Source organism: Salvelinus alpinus, chromosome 12 (genome assembly GCF_045679555.1).
Source record: "Salvelinus alpinus chromosome 12, SLU_Salpinus.1, whole genome shotgun sequence".
NCBI lineage: Eukaryota > Metazoa > Chordata > Actinopteri > Salmoniformes > Salmonidae > Salvelinus > Salvelinus alpinus.
Window position 1 is genome coordinate 50412734 of NC_092097.1, and position 17801 is coordinate 50430534.

The 17801-nt window shown below is 44.7% G+C and overlaps 1 pseudogene; it reads left to right on the forward strand.

The window, feature by feature from the left end:
* Window positions 1–16929, forward strand: part of LOC139536317 (serine/threonine-protein phosphatase 4 regulatory subunit 1-like) — a 29681-nt pseudogene extending 12752 nt beyond the window's left edge.
* The last annotated feature ends 872 nt before the right edge of the window (window positions 16930–17801 follow it).

Below are 17801 nucleotides of genomic sequence, written 5' to 3' on the forward strand. Positions count from 1 at the left end.
CAGTATAAACACCATTCTATTCTGGTGGTGTTTGTATGAGATGTTTTTCACATGAATGACCACGAATTACAATAATAACAGTGATGATAGATTGACGGTGAACATCATAGAGATACATATATTATTATGTGTTTTACTACGTTGTTGTATTTAATGATGTGGTCGACATGCTCTCCTGACCGTCCAGGTGCGCCAGGCTGCCTTCCAGTCTCTGGGACGCTTCATCTCTACCTTTGCCAACCCCTCCAGCACGGGCCTCTACTTCAAAGAGGACGGCACACTGCTGGAGGTCCCCACGTGTCCCTCTGACAGGTTAGGACACAAACCAACAGCAAAACACACACACACACACATTGTCACCGCACCACTCTGGGTCCTCAAACACTATTTGAAATGTACCATACTAGTAAAATTAACCAATTGTCTTTTCTTGTTTTCACTTTTGAATTTAGAGTTTTGTGTGTTGTGATTTTTGTTCATTATAATGAATGTAAGTGTCGATATGACATCAGTCAATTAATATCATCTTGTGTGCGTCTTCAAGCGATGTTATCAGTTGGATTTAATTTAGCTGTTATTCCTTGTCCTAACAGTTGACACACTTTGGCACACCTTTGTTTGATTGTAGTTCGTAATAGTCGGTTCTCTTTATGTTCCCATCTTCTTGACATTCTTCAGCACTGTTGTACTCCACCATGGCTGTGTAGGTGCTGAATTTTGCGCAGAGGGAGAGAGCTCCTGTTTCACTTTGTTCATGGTGCCGACCAGACTTGTTTTCTTTACAAGCCAACTTATTTGCCAATGACCGTGAAGTGAAGAAATTGTCCATGGTGATATTTGTCCCCTTGCCAGCATAAGGTTCCATAAGCCTCATCACTACATTCTCCCATCTGCTGCCTCATGTGGATATTTTCCCAGATATTGACAGCAGTTCAGCATGTACATTTGCTCTCGCTGTGTGGCCTATTCCATGTAGGCCAGAGTAGACTGCTAAGACCACTCATCAACATCAATTCTCCCCCTTTCTCCCCAACATACTTCATTTATTTCATCTGTTGCTATATTTGTGAAAGTAGTTTGGTTCAGTTTCATTATCGGGGTGATTATCAGCTGGGCACTGCACTTCCAACTGTTGGAAGAAGGAGCGGAGCAGGCCCTACTGTTGGGAGGAGCGGAGCAGGCCCTACTGTTGGGAGGAGCGGAGCAGGCCCTACTGTTGGGAGGAGCGGAGCAGGCCCTACTGTTGGGAGGAGCGGAGCAGGCCCTACTGTTGGGAGGAGCGGAGCAGGCCCTACTGTTGGGAGGAGCGGAGCAGGCCCTACTGTTGGGAGGAGCGGAGCAGGCCCTACTGTTGGGAGGAGCGGAGCAGGCCCTACTGTTGGGAGGAGCGGAGCAGGCCCTACTGTTGGGAGGAGCGGAGCAGGCCCTACTGTTGGGAGGAGCGGAGCAGGCCCTACTGTTGGAAGGAGGAGCGGAGCAGGCCCTACTGTTGGAAGGAGGAGCGGAGCAGGCCCTACTGTTGGAAGGAGGAGCGGAGCAGGCCCTACTGTTGGAAGGAGGAGCGGAGCAGGCCCTACTGTTGGAAGGAGGAGCGGAGCAGGCCCTACTGTTGGAAGGAGGAGCGGAGCAGGCCCTACTGTTGGAAGAAGGAGCGGAGCAGGCCCTACTGTTGGAAGAAGGCGCGGAGCAGGCCCTACTGTTGGAAGAAGGCGCTGAGCAGGCCCTACTGTTGGAAGAAGGAGCGGAGCAGGCCCTACTGTTGGAAGAAGGAGCGGAGCAGGCCCTACTGTTGGGAGAAGGAGGAGCGGAGCAGGCCCTACTGTTGGGAGAAGGAGGAGCGGAGCAGGCCCTACTGTTGGGAGAAGAAGGAGCAATGGAGGAAAACCATTCAATGAATGACATTACCTCATTCAACTGGTTGTAACTCCAGTACCTGATAAGATACTTATCAGAGATACTTAAGATTCTAACAACGATAGTGTGTTATATAGAGTTATTTTGGAAAAGTCGAGGACAGAGGACGGCGTGAGAAAAAAAAATGTACTAAATTAATACAATTCATGAGCAGTCAAAATGACTAGTGTTAAATGGGTTTGTATTAAAGTTGTGTTGTGATTTATTTATTTTTTAAATGCGTTTGGAATAAATTATGTTCATATAGTTGGAGGGAGATAAAGGGGCTCTGATATTTGTTGGCTCTCTGTTGCAGCAATTCCACCCTTTGCATAGAGTCCTCCAACGGCCCCACAGTGAGAAGCTCACACACACCCATTAACCAAGATGGCCGCTCCACCCCATCCCTAGAATCCATGTCCAGGGGGGACAGCGGCAGCGACTCCACACACACTCCTCCCCAAAACCAACAGGAAGGCCAGGCGCGCAACAACAACAACCTTCCTCCCACAAATAATAAAAGCAAGAAGACGGAACAAACAGACCAGAATTTTAACTCTTTCCTCTACTGGAGGCCTCCGTTAGCGGATATCAGCCAGGAGCTGGAGATGCTGAAGGGCCAGGGTCCTCGGACTCGGACAGAGGGAGAAAAGAAGGAGGTGGTGGTAGAGGACAGGAAGATGTCCAGTCTGGAGCCAGCCACCTGCTCTCAGATCCAGAAGGTATTGGACTGCCTCCAGCCCCACATGGATGACCCTGATGTACAAGGTGAGGATTGAGGGAAACATGTTTCGTCAAAGGTTGTTAATTAAGTAAAGAAATTGGTTCAATAATTTTGGACAAGTTGTGATTTATGGTGACACAATGCTCTAGATATCATCCAACCTTCACAACATTATTTAACACTCACTGAACCTGTGTATTCAAATCAAATCAAACTTTATTTGTCACATACGCCGTATACAACAAGTGTAGACTTTACCGTGAAAGCCCTTAACCAACAGTGCAGTTCAAGAAGAGTTAAGAAAATATTTACCAAGTAGACTAAAATAAGAAGTAACAATAAGAATAACAACAATGAGGCTATATACAGGGGGCACGGGTACCAAGTCAGTGTGCGGTGGTACAGGTGAGTTGAGGTAATTTGTACATGTGGGTGGGGGTGAAGTGACTATGCAGAGATAATAAACAGAGAGTAGCAGCAGTGTACACCATTTTTATTAATTGGTGGCGATTTGATTAATTGTTCAGCAGTCTTATGGCTTTGGGGTAGAAGCTGTTGAGGAGCCTTTTGGTTCTAGACTTGGAGCTCCGGTACCTTTTTATGTCACATTTACAACTGTGTGTGTGTGTGTGTGTGTGTGTGTGTGTGTGTGTGTGTGTGTGTGTGTGTGTGTGTGTGTGTGTGTGTGTGTGTGTGTGTGTGTGTGTGTGTGTGTGTGTGTGTGTGTGTGTGTCTTTCCGCATGCGTCTCCCAGCCCAAGTACAGGTTCTCTCGGCTGCCCTAAAGGCTGCCCAGCTGGAGAGCCAGTCTGAGGAGGAGGGTGGAGAGCCAGACACCTGAGGATGGAGAACCAGATGAGAAGTCCTCCCAGAACAGAGTGATCACAGAGGAGACACAGACACCTGAGCCACCAACCCAGCAGGCCAAAGACCCAGCACCCACAGAGGAACAGAAAGAGGCAGAAGCTGACACTGAGAAGGAGCCAGAGCCTCATGAGTCACCCCACAACTCACCTGTCCTAATACGGGATGACTCGGACCACAGCAGTGTGGTAAGTCAAAATGACTTTGATGAATTGCTTTTTGACACTGAGAGACTATGTAGAACTTTAACACTGTTAAAGAGACTATATTGAACTTTGACAAGTGAACAAACAGATCATCGACCATCTCGAATCCCACCGTACCTTCTCCGCTATTGAATCCGGTTTCCGAGCTGGTCACGGGTGCACCTCAGCCACACTCAAGGTCCTAAACGATATCATAACTACCATCGATTTAAAAAAAAAATGTACTGTGCAGCCGTCTTCATCGACCTGGCCAAGGCTTTTGACTCTGTCAATCACCGTATTCTTATCGGCAAACTCAGCAGCCTTGGTTTCTCAAATGACTGCCTCGCCTGGTTCACCAACTACTTCTCAGATAGAGTTCAGTTTGTCAAATCCGAGGGCCTGTTGTCCGGACTTCTGGCAGTCTCTATGGGGGTGCCACAGGGTTAAATTCTCGGGCCGACTCTTTTCTCTGTATATATCAATGATGTCGCTCTTGCTGCAGGTGATTCTCTATACATCTGCCCCTTCTTTGGACACTGTGTTAACAAACCTCCAGACGAGCTTCAATGTCATACAACACTCCTTCCGTGGCCTCCAATTGCTCTTAAATGCTAGTAAAACTAAATGGATGCTTTTCAACCGATAGCTGCCCGCACCCGCCTGCCCATCTAGCATCACTACTCTGGACGGTTCTGACTTAGAATATGTGGACAACTATAAATACCTTGGTGTCTGGCTAGACTGTGTAAACTCTCCTTCCAGACTCACATTAAGCATCTCCAATCCAAAAGTAAATCTAGAATCAGCTTCCTATTTCGCAACAAATCCTCCTTCAGTCATGATGCCAAACATACCCTCGTAAAACTGACTATCCTGCCGATCCTTGACTTCGGCAATGTCATTTACAAAATAGCCTTCAACACTCTACTTCGCAAATTGGATGCAGTCTATCACAGTGCCATCCATTTTGTCACCAAAGCCCCATATACTATCCACCATTGCGACCTGTATGCTCTCGTTAGCTGGTCCTCACTACATATTCGTTGCCAAACCCACTGGCTCCAGGTCATCCATAAGTCTTTGCTAGGTAAAGCTCCGCCTTATCTCAGCTCACTGGTCACCATAGCAACACCCACCTGTAGCACGCACTCCAGCAGGTATATTTCACTCGTCATCCCCAAATCCAACACCTTCTTTGGCCGCCTTTCCTTCCAGTTCTCTGCTGCCAATGACTGGAACGAATTGCAAAACTCACTGAAGTTGGGAGACTTATCTCCCTCACTGACTTCAAGCATCGGCTGTCAGAGCAGCTTACCGATCGCTGCAGCTGTAGACAGGCTGTGTACAGATAGGCTATCAGATAGGCTATCCAACTAACTACCTACCTCATCCCCATATTAGTTTTTCTTCTCTTTTGCACACCAGTATTTCTACTTGCACATCCTCATCCCCATCTATCACTCCAGTGTTAATTGCTGAATTGTAATTACTTCTCCACTATTGGCCTATTTATTGTTTTACCTCCTTACTTAATTTGCAAACACTGTATACAGATTTTTCTATTGTGTTATTGACTGTACATTTGATTATCCGATGTGTAACTCTGTGTTGTTTTTGTAGCACTGCTTTGCTTTATCTTGGCCAGGTCACAGTTGTAAATGAGAACTTGTTCTCAACTGGCCTACCTGGTTAAATAAAGGTGAAACAAATTAAATAAAAATACTATATGGAACTTTGACACTGGGGCTGCTCTTGATGGAGAGAAATACGGTCCAGAAGTTCCCTCATATTTGTCTGTGCTAGCTGACTGGTATGTGTGTCTGTGCTAGCTGACTGGTATGTGTGTCTGTGCTAGCTGACTGGTATATTTGTCTGTGCTAGCTGACTGGTATGTTTGTCTGTGCTAACTGACTGGTATGTTTGTCTGTGCTAGCTGACTGGTATGTGTGTCTGTGCTAGCTGACTGGTATGTTTGTCTGTGCTAGCTGACTGGTATGTGTGTCTGTGCTAGCTGACTGGTATGTGTGTCTGTGCTAGCTGACTGGTATGTGTGTCTGTGCTAGCTGACTGGTATGTTTGTCTGTGCTAGCTGACTGGTATGTTTGTCTGTGCTAGCTGACTGGTATGTTTGTCTGTGCTAGTTGACTGGTATGTGTGTCTGTGCTAGTTGACTGGTATGTTTGTCTGTGCTAGCTGACTGGTATGTGTGTCTGTGCTAGCTGACTGGTATGTGTGTCTGTGCTAGCTGACTGGTATGTGTGTCTGTGCTAGCTGACTGGTATATTTGTCTGTGCTAGCTGACTGGTATGTTTGTCTGTGCTAGCTGACTGGTATGTTTGTCTGTGCTAGCTGACTGGTATGTGTGTCTGTGCTAGCTGACTGGTATGTTTGTCTGTGCTAGCTGACTGGTATGTTTGTCTGTGCTAGCTGACTGGTATGTTTGTCTGTGCTAGCTGACTGGTATGTTTGTCTGTGCTAGTTGACTGGTATGTGTGTCTGTGCTAGTTGACTGGTATATTTGTCTGTGCTAGCTGACTGGTATGTGTGTCTGTGCTAGCTGACTGGTATGTGTGTCTGTGCTAGCTGACTGGTATGTGTGTCTGTGCTAGCTGACTGGTATGTTTGTCTGTGCTAGCTGACTGGTATGTTTGTCTGTGCTAGCTGACTGGTATGTGTGTCTGTGCTAGCTGACTGGTATGTTTGTCTGTGCTAGCTGACTGGTATGTTTGTCTGTGCTAACTGACTGGTATGTTTGTCTGTGCTAGCTGACTGGTATGTTTGTCTGTGCTAGCTGACTGGTATGTTTGTCTGTGCTAGCTGACTGGTATGTGTGTCTGTGCTAGCTGACTGGTATATGTGTCTGTGCTAGCTGACTGGTATGTGTGTCTGTGCTAGCTGACTGGTATGTGTGTCTGTGCTAGCTGACTGGTATATTTGTCTGTGCTAGCTGACTGGTATGTGTGTCTGTGCTAGCTGACTGGTATATTTGTCTGTGCTAGCTGACTGGTATGTTTGTCTGTGCTAGCTGACTGGAATGTTTGTCTTTGTATCTACTCCTGTTGTTGGTCAGGAGTCGGAGCTGATGGAGAGCCTGGAGGGGAAAGAGGACTCTGCTTTCAACCAGGTGTGTGAGGAGAAGTCCAAGGTCCAGGTCAGTTAGTCAGTTCTGTCAAACACTGTATTTCTGAATTTCTAATAAACCTTACTGTACACATAAAGGGACATTTATGATCCAGTCAAGTCTGGGGTACATCTACCTTTAAGTTGTTTTGTCTGAGAAGAGTAAAATGATCCCATGTCCAAGGAATTGCGATTTGACAAGATCTAGGGCCAGTGTTCCAGAACCAGATTGCATTTTAGACCAGGACTAGGCTGAAATCTCCATTTGATGGTGCGTTTCAGTCCAGTACGGGGGTTAAGCCTGGTACAGATCCAGCAGCCAACAAAAGGAAAGACGAGACAAAAATGTTGTAAAACAGCTGACTGGGGAATTGAAATACAAAAGGTTGAGTACAGTGCTGAAACTTTGCTACAAAGTTGCTAGCTACTTGTAGCAAGGTATTTAGCAAACAAGTTTCATGAAATACATGCAGCCACTGGCTGGCTCACCAGCTCACTTTGTGACTTGACAACGAAATATTAGCAAGCCAGGCTAGCTAACTGCAGCTATCCCCACAGAAATGGAAAGCTGGCTGTAAGCTTGGCTGGCTAAACACGGAACGTCAGCGCACTGTTATCTTATTGGCTAAACGGACACATCTTGTCTTTAGCTAAGATTTGACGTGTGGAATTTTGGAAACTCCAGCATCCGACATGAGACGTTCTAAAACTACACCATTCAGATCACGAACACTTAAAGCAGTCCATTCTCGTCTCAGCTGTTGAATGTGAATCGGGCTTTCGTTCGTGTCGGGGAACCCAGCCCCTTTTGTCCCTTCTACTGAGGGCTGCTGCCATGTTTATGATAGTAACAAGTTTGAACCACTCTTGCACCCCACTCCTTCCTCCAGAATGTGATTCCCCAGCAGCTGCTGGACCAGTATCTTTCCATGACGGACCCGGCGCAGGCCCAGACGGTGGACACTGAGATCGCCAAGCACTGTGCGTTCAGCCTACCTGGCGTGGCCCTCACCCTGGGCCGACAGAACTGGCACTGCCTAAAGGACACGTACGAGACCCTCGCCACCGACGTACAGGTGGGTGCTTTTGGATTCAAAAGTTTTCCGTTGCGTGGCTAAGAACACGACAGAGGAAACTCAGGGTCTTGATAAGAGCTTGGTTTGGAATGAAAAGTGAACAACACACTATGTATTGACATCATCTCATCACTGGAGATTGATACGTCAGAAAACAACCGTTACATTTGTGTTTTAAATCCTATGCACGTTGCTATGCTAATGGCCAGTCCAGTGACTGCTTGGTCACAGGTCTCATGACTTAATATTGACCTGTTAGTTTGCAAGCAAAAGCAATACACCTTGTCATTTTGACTTGTTTGCTTATTTCTGGGCAAATTAGATGGGACAGCGGTTGAGAGGAGAGAGTGTGCTGAAATAGCAGTGGCTATACTCTCAATTACCACCTCTGACCTGACAGGTCATGTTGACTACTCCTCCTAATTCTCTCTAACATGGAAGCGTCTTGTTTTGTGACGAGCCAAGCTAACCCCCTGGCTGTACTCATTACCCCTACAGTGGAAAGTGCGCCGGACGCTGGCGTTCTCCATCCACGATCTGGCCCTGATCCTGGGGGACCAGCTGACGGCGGCCGACCTGGTGCCCATCTTCAACGGCTTCCTTAAGGACCTGGACGAGGTGCGCATCGGCGTGCTTAAACACCTCTATGACTTCCTCAAGGTGAGACCACCATACGTGTAACGAGCAACTGTGTAGCGATTCTAAATCGGCTATCTACATAGGCTACACATTCAAATGAAAACGTTTGGTCCACCTGCTGTGCTGTTTTACTAGCCTGGTCCCAGATCTGTTTGTGCTATTCTTACCAACTACATTGCTCGTTGTCGAGCCAAACATTGACAAGGAGTTGGCATGAGAGCACAAACAGACTGGAACTCAGGCTACCATATTACGTGTCACATGGTACATCTAGAGTGGATTTTAAATGTGGATGTCTGCCTGACTTGACCTGTGTACCGGGTTCATATGGTTGTCATAGAACCAATTTCCAAAAACTCATTTTCCCATCTCAAGTAAGTGTCAAATAAAGTAACAGGGTTGACCGTAACAGGGTTGACCATAACAGGGTTAACGATTTGATCTTAAATCATCTATAAATCCCCTCTTGACAGGGGGAATGGAAGCTTGTTGTGTTGCAACAGGGAGGGGCAATTTGAATGGAAGCTTCACAAAACATTTTTCATTGTTAAACATTTGTTGCCTGTCTATGGGTAACAGGGTTGACGTGTTATACTCGACCCACTCAGTTTTCCACCACAAAACACCAGAAAATGGCCAAAAAGGGTAGAACTAGCTGATCTGCTTTTATACTTTAACTATTAGTTACATTTTTCTTTTGAAGAAAATATTTAAAAAGGAATACTTCCACCATATTAAAACGAGAGTTCAGTTTACGTAACAAGGGTTGACCTTTTAAAAAAGCGACAAATGTAAATGATTCACTAATCACATGAAAGGAATAGTAATCTTAGAAGTCACAGAGGGTGCACAGAGCGACATGCTGAAGTGCTACATTTATACATTTTTACAAGTCTTTATTTATGTAAAAATTTATTTCTTGAATTCTCTATTTGGTCTATATTAAGGGACACTTAATTGAATTGAACAGGCTTTTAAAATGCAATATCGGTGCACAATTTCTACTGAAAATATCAAAGCAAAACAAAAGGCACTCTTTTTGTGGAACGACCCATAACTTGGATCTGTTTCCGTGGTGTTAAAGCTTTCTGTCTTGTCTTGTGGCAGCTGCTCCATGCGGAGAACAGGAGAGAGTACCTGTACCAGCTTCAGGAGTTCATGGTGACGGACAACAGCCGCAACTGGAGGTTCAGATACCAGCTGGCCGAGTGAGTCTCCCATTCATTTAGATCAGGGCCAATCTTTCTCATTCATCTAGGATCGAGGCCTCCAGATTTCTCCCAATAGAGGGCGCACTTGCCACCAGACTGTGATGGCATGCACACTTTTAGTATTCCACTTGGATGGGCCTTCCAATGCATCACAGGGTTTCATCCAGGTCAGCAGGATGGATCAGCCAATTAATTATGCTCCTGAGCAGGACGGCATATGACAGTAAATCCCTAACGTTGGGCCCGTATCCTCAGTGTCTCGGAGTAGGAGTACTGATCTAGAATCAGTTTTGCCTTTTAGATCGTAATAAGATTATATGGACAGATCCTAGATCAGCACTCCTACTCTGAGACAGTTTGTGGATACAGGTCCTGGCCCCGTATCTGTTTGTGCTTTTGTCTACTCCATCAAGCCAAACACGACAATGAGTGACAGGGACTTGGCATGATAGCACAAACAGACTGTCACTCAGGTTAACATGGCGCTCCATGCTGTCACAAAAGCAGTCGCCCTCTTGGTTTTATTTACTCTGAGCTCCCGCTGCAAATAGAAATGTTGTTGGACTCCCTTATGGAGTGAAGATAGCAGAGAAAGAACATGTACTTTTTATAAGATGACCCCAGTGTGTGTTGAACAGAACGTCTTCATGTGTGTCCACAGGCAGCTGATCTTGATCATGGAGTTGTACAGCCACGATGATGTATATAACTACCTCAGACAAATAGCACTGACCCTCTGTTCAGACAAAGTGTCAGAGGTCCGGTGGATCTCTTACCAGCTGGTAGGCATGCCATGTGTACTTGAATTTGTTTGGGGGGTGGAATGATGTAACAATGTTTTTTTTTTTTAATTGTTTAACAGCCTCAAATACTCATATTGTCCTCAATGATATGAGGTGTGGAAGTGACAGCCATCTCATCTTCATGCAGTGACCTGCCTTTCTTACGAATGGGAAGCACCCAAACATTGTTAGTGTCCCAAGTGGCTGAAAATATTCCATTGTCTGTGCCAGGTCCACATTAGGTAGACATCAATAGAAAAATAGGAAATTACTATGAAATAACAAAATATTTATTCGTTTTTATTTGATCATCTCATCTCTGCTCAGGCCAACCATCTAACGGTATCTCAGTGCTTCCCATACTCTACCGTCTCTTAGTCATCCTATTTAGCTAGGCTAGTGGCTAGCTGGTAGCTGCCTAAGTATGCTGCAGAGCTGTCTGACAAAATCATTTGACTAGTTCTTTAAAGAAGATGTGGCATAATTTGAAGACTGCTTATTACCAGCTCCTACAACTATCAATCGGGTAGAGCTACCTCACGAACTGTCTCTATCCCTCTCGTCGTGTTGTGTACATTCCTCTCATGCAGTCTGTTGTGCAGGCTCTGTCCGAGCCAGGAAGAACAGGCGCAATGGATTGTGGTCATTGTATTTAATTACCACGTTTATGCGCTGAACTAGGTTGAATATTTGCTTCATGAAAACTACAACTCCCTTCAGACCAGCATCCCACATACACTATATAGATAAAGGTATGTGGACACCCCTTCAAATGAGTGAATTCGGCTATTTCAGCCACACCTGTTGCTGACAGGTGTAAAATAGAGCACACAGCCATGCAATCTCCATAGACAAACATTGACAGTAGAATGGCCTTACTGAAGAGCTCAGTGACTTTCAACGTGGCACCGTCATAGGATGCCACATTTCCTACAAGTCAGTTTGTCCCGATCAACTGTAAGTGCAACAGCGGCTCAGCCGCGAAGTGGTAGGCCACACAAGCTCACAGAACGGGACCGCTGAGTGTTGTAGCGTGTAAAAATCTGTCCTCGGTCGCAACATTCACTAATGAGTTCCAAACTGCCTCTGGAAGCAACGTCCTCACAAGAAATGTTCTTCGGGAGCATTATGAAATGGGCTTCCATGGCCGCACACAAGCCTAAGATCACCATGCGTAATGCCAAGCATTGGATGAAATGGTGTAAAGCTCGCCGCCATTGGACTCTGGAACAGTGGAAACGCGTTTTCTGGAGTGATGAATCACGCTTCACCATCTGGCAGTCCGACGGACAAATCTGGGTTTGACGGATGCCAGGAGAACGCTACCTGCCCGAATGCATAGTGCCAACTGTAAAAAATGGGTCTGGGGGCTGTGTTTCATGGTTTGGGCTTGGTCCCTTAGTTCCAGTGAACGGAAATCTTAACGCTACAGCATACAATGCATTTCTATACGATTTTGTGCTTCCAACCTTGTGACAACTGTTTGGGGAAGGCCTTTTCCATGACAATGAAGTCCCTGCAACAATATTCCAACATCTAGTGAAAAGCCTTCCCAGAAGAGTGGAGGCTGTTATAACAGCAAAGGGGGACCAACTCCATATTAATGCTGATGATTTTGGAATGAGATGTTCAACGAGCAGGTGTCCACATACTTTTGGTCATGTATTGTATTTACATACACAGCCCTGATAGGATGGTCTACAGCCCACCCATTACCCAGATGAACAGTCATTGGTTTATTATAATCAGATCACATTGTGACGTCATGATGTGGGCCAAAACATCCCTCCTTCCTGAACAGGCTGAAATTCCAGGCATTTTCTTCAAACGGCTCATACACAATTTCATACTGTTATTCTGACCTCATATTGTGGAAATGTCATCAAATATCATCTTGTCTGTCCCAGGTGGTGGAGATCTTACAGAAGATGTATGCGTGTGGAGCCCACGAACTGGGCCTGAACTTCATCAACGAGCTCATCGTCCGCTTCTGCCACTGTCCAAAATGGGTGGGCCGCCAGGCCTTTGCCTTCATTTGCCAGGTCAGGACACACATAGTACTTATGAAAATAAATCCTTACAAACACAAATCCCAATAGCTGCTGCCTTCAAAAAACTTTTTAGTGTGAGATTGCATCAGCCATGCTTGCCATAGCACTATTCTGAAAGAAGGCGGAAGTGAGAATTGTTCATTAGGCACCAAACAGAAGGGAAACTGATTTTTAAAACATTTTCTTTTTCATTCCCTAATGAACACGACCCTGCTTACCATCTGTCATCTGTTTTTCTATCTAAATCTGTTTCTCTATTAACTCACTCTCCGCTGTGTTCCCCAGGCCATCGTGGAGGAGGACTGTATGCCCATGGACCAGTTTGCCCAGCACCTCCTCCCCAGTCTCCTCAGCCTGTCGTTGGACCCCGTGGCCAACGTCCGCGTGCTGGTGGCCAAAGCACTGCGGCAGAGTGTCATGGAGAAAGGTAAAGACTGGGCCCTCTTATCGGCCCAAGAATATGTTTCATGCATGTAGATGCTTTATGCTATTGAGAAAGTCAAGAATGGAATAGAACATCATTTGTCTTCGAGAGGGAATATGTCTCACACATTTAAAAGCCCACACCAGAAAATCCACTTTTTCGAGATGAAAGATGATGGCCAGAGCTTACCCATGATGTTGTAAATGATTTACGTCAATAGGTCATCATTTTAGTGAAAGTGTGATATATTTGGCCTTGAAGTGGGAAATCCAAGGTGGGACATTTGTGGAAATCTGTGTCAATGCCATGTCTTTTCCTATGAGATAACGTGCAAATTCTTTTCAGACTACATTTATTTTCAGGGCTGGGTTTTATTTAAATTTTACCACCCACCAGCATGGCATTGTTTATTAATCAGAAACAGCTGCAAAGTTCTTCCTCTTAGCAAATGAGCTGAGCCAAAACAGCCTTTCGTCCTGCGCCATGGAGCATAAAATAGGGTGTGAGCTATCTCCTGTTAGTGATACAAGGCAACCTCCAAAGTGTTTCAAACAGAGTACTTGATTGACATAATGTGTATGAGAATGTTCTTAAACAGATTATAACCTGGGTGGTTCGAGCCCTGAATACTGATTGGCTGACAGCCGTGGTACTGTAATCAGACCATATACCACGGGTATGACAACATCTATTTTTACTGCTCTAATTACAATGGTAACCAGTTTATAATAGCAATAAGGCACCTCTGGGGCTTGTGGTATATGGCCAATATACCACGGCTAAGGGCTGAATCCAGTCACTCCGCGTTGCATCATGCTTAAGAACAGTCCTTAGCCATGGTATATTGGCCATATACCACACCTCCTCGTGCCTTATTGCTTAAATAGAAACAGAAGTATGATGAAATGAATAAATAGCAGGAGAAGAGCATAACTACTAATTATATTGAATAGAGCAATCCCAATAGGCAAGTCAAGCACAGTACATGATAATAAATGGTGACTGGTCTTGCAGGTACATTTACATTTTAGTCATTTAGCAGACGCTCTTATCCAGAGACTTCCAGTTAGTGAGTCTCCCAGTTCCAACAGATTTTCTCTCTCGTTGCATGTTGTTGTTTTTGCTCCTCCCAAAATGTGTTACGCAGTATGTTCCAATATCCAAACGAGCATAGCACCCAGAATATTGTTTTACCTCTTCTGTGGACTATTTTCTCCCTTCATTTTGATGTTAAGGTTTTGCCCTCTATTCCTCATTGTTCCCTATAGTTCTCCATATTTCCCCAGTTTCCTACATTCTTATATTTAATTATGTTAAGTACTGCTCACCGGTCCACCCATTAGGGCCTCATTGACTTGAATTGGGACACCCATTCTAGTAATTATATTTATATAGATGTGACCCATGTAAAATGCACTTTAAATAAATTCTGACTTGACTTGTACTTGCAGCATACTTCAAAGAGCCGGGCAGTGCCTACTTAGAAGAGCTGGAGGAGACAGTGATGACCCTGCAGGCGGACAAGGACAGAGACGTACGCTTCTTTGCCAGCCTGGACCCCAACATGATGCTTATGGACACTTCTGCCTTAATCTAGAACCAGCCAGCCTGCTCCGACCCACAGCCAATAACTACCACCAGCATCAGACCGGACCAGACCACTCACCTGCAGGAAATAAAGGCACTGATACATAAACATACATACAATCAGTCATGTGCTCTCTCTCTCTCAAACACACACTCATACACAAACTCTCATACACACACACTCATACACACACACACACACACACACTTGATCTGAAAACCGCACCTAGCTAAGCTAAACCAGCCACCGCAAAATGGCGTCGGATCCCAGGTGAAATCAACCCACCATGCGGCTCGGCTCGCATCCCGTCGTCGAGTCACCTCAACCCATCCGTATCCAGGCGGTTCTCCAGGTCCTCTGGTTTCATCACGGTTTCTCTCTCTCTTTTCATCTTGTCTTCAATGACCTCCGTAACCACTACTGCTTAGGAGAAGGAACAACCGCACCACTTGGCACGAAACAAAATATGTTAATGAACTCATGCCATCTTCCCTGTGTGTGTTTACTATGTCAATAATGTGATCCAAGTCTCCCAGAGACCAATGAAATACCTCTGGACATTACTCAGGTCAGTTTTGCCATAGGGGCGTTTAGCTTATAGAATGAGGTGCAGCTCTTTAGAACGTCACAGATAGAAATGTAATGTATAGATAGACGCACTAGAATTGTGATTATTCTATATACAATGCATCTGTACATTCTGTAACGCTGCTCTCCCCTGAATAAACCTCTGGTGTCAGCGGGACCTCTGGTGACAGCGGGACCTCTGGTGTCAGCAGGACCTCTGGTGACAGTCAATTTTGCATTCCAAATGGCACCCTATTCCCTTTATAGTGCACTACTTTTGACCAGGGCCCATTATCTGTGGTCAAAAAGTGCACTGTATAGGGAACAAGGTGCCATATTGGATGCAGCCCTTCTATTGTGTTTTGGGGTTATTTTGGGTGATCACGACTCAAGGGCGTATGATAAAGTGACAGAGTTTGTTGTAAACCTGTAGAAAGAAGAAGCAGAAAAAGAGATTGATGGTTTGGTAAAGACCTGTGAAGCACTCCCCCTTATCCACGGTGTAGTCCGTCATTGTAAATAAGAATTTGTTCTTTAACTGACTTGCCTAGTTAAATAAGGCTTAAATTAAAAAAATGTAAATGTAAATCCACTTCAACATTGTGGATTCCAATCCCATTTTGGCTTTTTGGTCAGTCAGACCACTGCACTGACCACAATCAATTGTACAGTATAGGAATGGTTGTGTTCCAAGACGCTCTGACTATTACATCTCATTAGTGGTCCCGTGTGGCTCAGTTGGTAGAGCATGGCGCTTGCAACGCCAGGGTTGTGGGTTCATTCCCCACGGGGGGACCAGGATGAATATGTATGAACTTTCCAATTTGTAAGTCGCTCTGGATAAGAGCGTCTGCTAAATGACTTAAATGTACATGTAAAATTAGTAGTGAAATAAGTATGTTGGAGAATAAATAACTTCCGAACATTGGCAAGAGTTGTATAGCTTAACCTATATAGCCAGGGGATCCAAGGCCAGATTTAGGGTTTTCTGTAGACATGAGTGTGGATATAATGGGAGCTGTCACCAAGTCACTTTTGTAGTCTTTTTAATCTCTTTTTTTTTCTCACCTGTTCACATGGCAACCCGTTTTTGACCATAGACACGACTTGAAATCCTAAACTGATTGCGGTGTGGCGTGCATCTCAAGTCTGTCTTCCATCTTATGGAAATGTTCACTGCTGTAGACTACCTAACGCATCTCATCTGTCAGCAATTTTCCCCATCTTGTTTTTTTATGGTAGAACTGTTAATATATATGCATTTTATGAAATGTATTTTTCTTTTCAATTATGTACCATTGTTCAAAGATTTTATATCTGAACTTTGCAATTCACAACCTTTGTAATATTCAATGGTTTCTTTAAAATATTTTTAATGTATTGTTATTTTTAGTATTCTGTAATTAAATTTATAATATAAATCAGAAAAAATCAAGACATTTGTAATGTGTAGCCTATCTAACAAACTACCTTGTATAACCAACAAATGAATTGTGCAAATGAGTGTCATCATTGTCACAAAGGTTCAAAACACCTGCAACACAAATTTTTGATTAATATAAAACTCAGCTAGGTAATTTTCCATGAAGAAGAATTGTTACTTGCATTTTTTTAAAGTATTTGTGTGATACTTGAAGTTTAAAACGTAAAGTGAAGCGGTGAAATATAGTCAGTAAAATCTATGTTCTGAATACTATCGACAGACTACTACACTGAACAAAAATATAAACACATGTGAAGTGCTGGTCTCATGTTTTATGAGCTGAAATAAAAGATTCCAGAAATGTTTCAAACGCACAAAAAGCTTATTTCTCTCATATTTTGTGCACATTTGTTTTACATCCCTGTTAGTGAGCATTTTATCCTTTGTCAAGATAATTAATCCAGTTTTGTCACACAACAGAATGCCACAGATGTCTCAAATTTTGAGGGAGCGTGCAATTGCCATGCAGGAATGTCCAACAGAGCTGATCATTTAATGTTAATTTCTCAACCATAAGCCGCCTCCAACGTCGTTTTGGAGAATTTGGCAGTACGTCCAACCAGCCTCACATCCGCAGATCACGTGTAATCATGCCAACCCAGGTCCTCCACATCTGGCTTCTTTACCTGCAGGATCGTCAGAGGGGGTGAAGAGTATTTATCTTTGTAATAAAGCCTTTTTGTGGGGAAAAACTCATTTTGATTGGCTGGGCTTGGCGCCCCAGTGGGTCGGCCTGGCTCCCAAGTGGGTGGGCCTATGCCCTCCCAGGCCCACCCATGGCTGCGCCGCTGCCCAGTCATGTGAAATCCATAGATTAGGGCCTTCAATGCCATACAACACTCCTTCCGTGGCCTCCAACTGCTCTAAAACGCTAGTAAAACCAAATGCATGCTTTTCAACAGTTCGCTGCCTGCACCCGCCCGCCCGACTAGCATCACTACTCTGGACGGTTCTGACCTAGAATATGTGGACAACTACAAATACCTAGGTTTCTGGCTAGACTGTAAACTCTCCTTCCAGACTCATATTAAACATCTCCAATCCAAAATCAAATCTAGAATCGGCTTTCTATTTCGCAACAAAGCCTTCTTCACTCACGCCGCCAAACTTACCCTAGTAAAACTGACTATCCTACCGATCCTCGACTTCGGCGATGTCATCTACAAAATAGCTTCCAATACTCTACTCAGCG